The sequence below is a fragment of the Carlito syrichta genome, unplaced genomic scaffold (assembly GCF_000164805.1).
Source record: "Carlito syrichta isolate Samal-C Ts95f unplaced genomic scaffold, Tarsius_syrichta-2.0.1 Scaffold309200, whole genome shotgun sequence".
NCBI classification, from domain to species: domain Eukaryota; kingdom Metazoa; phylum Chordata; class Mammalia; order Primates; family Tarsiidae; genus Carlito; species Carlito syrichta.
Genome location: NW_007253296.1, coordinates 725,546 through 730,797, shown reverse-complemented (window position 1 = coordinate 730,797; position 5,252 = coordinate 725,546). Strand labels below are relative to the sequence as shown.

Genomic DNA, 5,252 nt, shown 5'->3' with positions numbered 1-5,252 from the left:
GGCGTGGTAGCACGCGCCTGTAGTTCCAGCTACTTGGAAGGCAGAGGCGGAAGGATCACTAGAGCCCAGCAGGTTGAGGCTGCGGTGGCCGGGAGTGGCCACTGCACTCCAGTCTGGGCGACAGAGTGAGACTCCAACTCAAAGAAAAAAAAAAAGAATTTCACACCATCCTCTGCACCTCTCCTGGCTTTCATCTTAAGCTTGTGTAAAGATTGAGAAAGTACTCTGAGTGCTCCATTAAATTCTTGGAAGGGTCTAGAATTCACCCCATTCTTCTCAAGTGTAATTTTTTCCAGTTTTCTTTGTCCCTGTCCAGTGGTTGTATTGTGTTGGGATTCCTTCCAGTTACTATTAATTTTCAGCACACAGCCACCATGAAAGTCTTACTATAAAATAACTGCCAAAGTAAAGAAATGGGTTGGCTTCATCTCAAAGGCTTGGTGTAGCCACTGCGGAGGATGGGAAGCCCTCTCCAATCTAAGAGGTTAAAAACTCCTTAGCAACTATTTTCCCTGCTCAGGGCAAGCAGCAGACTGCTTTTCCTATGGTACACTCCCTTCTCATTGGGCTTCCTTTACTAAGGCTTTCTCTCAATACTCCAGGTTCCATCATCTAGACCTCCTTTGGAGTGGGCGCTTTCGGAGCTAAGGAGCAAAGCAAAGGGACTGGTAGGCTGGCCCTGCACTCGCTCCCGCCCCTGGCAGAGGGGACAGCGACTGCCCCGGGCCCGCCCTCTAGCCACTCGGCCCCGAATGGCAGAGCCAGGCTCGGACCATCGGCATCGCCTCACTTCGCCCCGCCCCGCACCGCCCTCCCATTGGCTGCCGCTGAGCCCTTGGGGCCTGCGCCTCGCCCCCCTGCTCCGCCTGCCGCAGCCCAGAGCCGGGTCGGAGGTGAACGGCCTGAAGTAACCCCGGACGTAGTCACCTCATGGGGCTCGTCTGCTGAGGTGGGAGGCGGGGGCGAGGCGGGGGCGGGGCCTACTCCCGTGAGGCCCCGCCCCTTCCCCGTGTGCCAGCCGGCCTGGTGCTGCGCGCCTGTCAGCCATCGCCGGAGCTCCCGGCATCTCCTCCCGCCCAACACTTCCTTCGCGCCAGAGGCCCCGGGACTGCCCGACCGGGGACTCCGTCACACTGAGGTGAGAAACGCCCAGAACCTGTGACCCGGAACCTGGAGAAACTGGGGCCCAGGGAGGGGTGGCGGCAGGCAGGGGGCCGCCTCCCAGCCTGCGCCCGCACGCGGCTCGGGCTCCATACCGTCCAGACCTGGTACCCTGCAGTCCAACCCTCCCCGCAGCTCTGAGGCCCTGAGGTCCCCTGCCTAGAGACATGGAGAGGTCTGGGGTCTTGGGAGGTGGAAGCTCAGGTCCCGGAACTGGAAGGCGTATGGCCCAGGCCCCTGGGAAGGAGCTAGGGTGTCTGTCTGCCTGGAGCTTGCCTCCTACCCCTCCTGCACAGCCCCAGTGTGGCCTGATTCATTCCACACCCATCTCCAAGCCGACCCTGGGCTTGGGAGAGGGAGAAGACCACGTGGGAGGGCGGTGTTGAAGGCTAGGTCTGGCTGCACCGAAAGTCGTCTTCCTCTCTCTTGTAGAGTGAGGTGTGAGGTGCAGACTCGGGCTTCAGTTGCTCTTGCTTTTTGTATCATGGTGAGAGCCAGAACCAGGAGGGTTGTTCCTAGCCAGTTTTTGCTGCCGGGATTTTAATTATGTTTTCTGTGAGGGGCGTAGTAAATGTACGTGACTGTTACTCTCTCCTTTCCGTTGGCCATGCTGACCATGGTAGCTATTGGAGATAGGACGTAGGAAGGTGATGTGAGGCTGATGACTTCAGAGGAAAATGTACCTGAAGGTCCTGACCGGGTCAGGGCCAACATTATTTTTGGATTTGGAAATGGACAAGTGGACACTAGTGGACACTTGAAATGTGCTCTAAAAGTGAAGGATTATATAGGCCTTATGGATTTTAGAGACGCATATAAAAATATAACTGTTCAGATAGGGAAAACACTTTACTGTCAGTTATTTTTGTTAGGGGGTATAAGACTGAAATTGACAAAAGACCCTAGGAGCAGTGTTTTATTAATTTCCCAGAATGTGAATAAATGTAATAACCTGGTCTTCAGTCTCAGAAGTTGATCTCTCTTGATTTTTTTCTCTCTGGTTTCATTCATTCATGCCGCCCTCCCCCCCACCCAGTTCCATAGTACAGGTTGAGAAGTATGCTTTCTTAGGTTACATGGTTTCTTCTTGAACAAGGGGGATGAGGATGAATACTCTTGTTTGTCTTTTCTTAATGGGGATGTCTTGAATTATTGTGATGAGAACTATTTCTGTGCTGCCTATTTGACAGGCACTTTTCAGAAAAGCGTTGTTGCCCAATAGAACAGGACCACAGTTTGTCACAGATGGTCACCTGCTTTCTACAAAGTAGCAAGTCTCTTCCCACTTTTTTTTTTTTTTTTTTGAGTTGGAGTCTCACTCTGTCACTCAGATTGGAGTGCAGTGGCATGCTCCTGGCCACTGCAGCCTCGACCTGCTGGGCTCTGGCGATCCTTCCACCTCAACTTTCCAAGGAGCTGGAACTACAGGCATGTGCTACCACGCCCAGCTATCTTCCCACTTTTCTAGCCTCAGTTTCTTATTTCTCTGTGCTACTGAATGCTTAACAGGAATATTAACAAGTATTGTGAAATGGGCATATGAAAGATGTCAAAGGTAGAGTATTAATTTATGAAGCCCCTGTGTTTACTAGTATTGTAGAAGTTTTGTTTTGTTTTGATTTACTAGTACAAAATAGAAATACATCAAGCATAATTTTAAATTGTTTTTTTTTTGTTTTGAGTTTTTTTGAGTCTGTGCCTCACCCTGTCCCCCAGGCTAGACTGCAGTGGCATGATCACAGCTCACCAGGGCCTTTACTTCCTGGGCTCAGGTGATCCTTCCACTTCAGTCTCCAGAGTAGGTGGGACTACAGGTCATGCCACCATACCCAGATAATTTAAATTTTTTTCTAGAAGAGGTCTCACTCTGTTTCCTAGGCTGGTCTCGAACTCCTGGGTACAAGCAGTCCTTTCTCTTCCACCTCTCATATTACTGAGATTATAGGCATGAACCACCATCTTGGCCAATTTTTTTTTTTTTTTTGAGTTGCCCAGGCTAGAGGGCAGTGATATGATCAAAGCTCACTGCAACCGTGGCTTTCTGGGCTCAGGTGATCCTCCTGTCTTAGCCTCCTCAGTAACTGGCACTACAGGTATGTACCACCACCTCTGGCTAATTTTTTTTTGTAAAGATGAGGTCTTGCTATTCTGCACAGGCTGGTCTTGAGCTTCTGAGCTCAAGCAGTCCTCCCACCTTGGCTTCCCAGAGTGCTGGGATTAAGGCTGAGTTACCATGTCAGGCCGCCAATTGTTTTTATTTTATTTTTTATTTTATTTTATTTTTTGAGCTGGAGTCTCACTCTGTCGCCCAGACTGGAGTGCAGTGGCCACTCCCGGCCACCGCAGCCTCGACCTGCTGGGCTCCAGCGATCCTTCCGCCTCAGCCTTCCAAGTAGCAGGAACTACAGGCACATGCCACCATGCCCGGTTAATTTTTTGATTTATTATAGAGATGAGGTCTCTCCAAGTTGCCCAAATGGTCTTGAACCCGTGAGCTCATGCAATCCTTTCACCTCAGCCTCCCAAAGTGCTGGGATTATAGGTGTGAGCCCCTGTACCCGGCCCAGAATTGGTATTGTGAAAGCCAGCCTTAGAGAACTCTCTGAAGTCATTGACCTCTCTAAAGTGCTGTGAACAGGTTCAAGTGTAGATCACTATGTAACATTTTCTTTCAGTCAAAAACAAGGATAATTTTTTTGCCTGTCACACAGACTGGTTTAACAGGTGTGGGGGCAAGTGTTTTCTTTCTTTAGAACATTTTTTTTCTTTTTATGGATAGCTGATATCCTCAAGAGTCTTGGTTGAGGAAGGAAGTAAAATTAAAAAAGAATTGTAGAATAATACGTTGAAATTTAGGTGGCCAGGCTCAGTGGCTCAGCCTGTAATCCCAGCACTTTGGGAGGCCGAGACGAGTAGATTGCCTGAGCCTGCGGTTCGAGACCAGCCTGGGCATCTTGATGAGACCTCATCTCTACAATAAATCAAAAATTAGCTGGGCGTGGCAGCATGTGCCTGTAGTTCCAGCTACTTGGAAGGCTGTGGCAGGAGGATCACTGGAACCCAGCAGGTTGACGCTGGGGTGGCTGTGAGTGTGCTACTGCACTCCAACCTGGGCGATGGAGTGAGACTCTGACTCAAAAAAAAAAAAAAGAAAAGAAATTTAGAATTTCAGTTGTGGGGGGAGAGGAGAATCTCTTTGTAATTTAGAAAAGAAGTTTTTAAGTCATTATCTAACATGTTATGAGAGACTAGTAATCATAGGAGCTATATGTCAAGCATCTTTCCAAATGCTTAAAACAATGAGGTTAAAAGAAGTGAATAAACACTAAAGACTCATTGGCTCAAAAATTGTCAACTTTTGAGGACTACCATTTTCTTTCTTTATCCCTTTGAGGGCATTTATCATTGGCTAGTGACTACCATGTTCAAAAAAGTCTTCATTGATTTCCATTTTAACAGGTTATTGCTTAACTAGCTTTTTGTTTCTTTAATCTTAAAAACTTTATTGAGTACTATATTTACTACTTTATTTGATCTAATGAACTGTTTGAAGGTTATATTAAATAGGTAGAAAACTACAATAAGTAGTGTCATAAGGATGTTGCACTTAAATAGGATGTGAATCTGATTGATAGGAAATAAATTCTTAGGAGTTTAGCTGGCCAGTCTTCAGTAAATGTGCTGTAATAATACAGTTCTCTTACCAATCTGTTACTTATCCAAACTACCATTGAGCCTAGTCTCAGGATGCTTAAGGAGGCAAGTGAAAGTGGTTTCACCGTGGTGGCTCACGCCTGTAATCCCAGCACTTTAGGGGGTGGAGGTGAGAGAATTGCCTGATTCCAAGGGTTCGAGACCAGCCTGAGCAACATGGTGAGACCTCGTCTCTACAATAAAACAAAAAACTGGCTGGGCATGGTGGTGCACGCCTGTGGTTACAGCTACTTGGAAGACTGAGGAGGCAGAAGGATCCCCTGAGCTCGCAGGCCAAGGCTATAGGCCATGAGCATGCCACTGCACTCCAGCCTGGGTGACAGAGTGAGACTCTGACTCAAAAAGAAAAAGTAGTTTCTTTTTTTTTTTTTTTTTTG

The 5,252-nt window shown here is 48.1% G+C and overlaps 1 protein-coding gene across 1 annotated transcript in view; it reads left to right on the top strand.

The window, feature by feature from the left end:
• The first annotated feature begins 1,025 nt into the window (after nucleotides 1-1,025).
• ACACA (acetyl-CoA carboxylase alpha) overlaps nucleotides 1,026-5,252 on the top strand; it is a 266,326-nt gene continuing 262,099 nt past the window's right edge. Inside the window, exon 1 of the mRNA XM_021717048.1 lies at nucleotides 1,026-1,138. The gene's annotated coding sequence lies outside the window, so the exon portion shown is untranslated. The remainder of the gene's footprint in view (nucleotides 1,139-5,252) is intronic.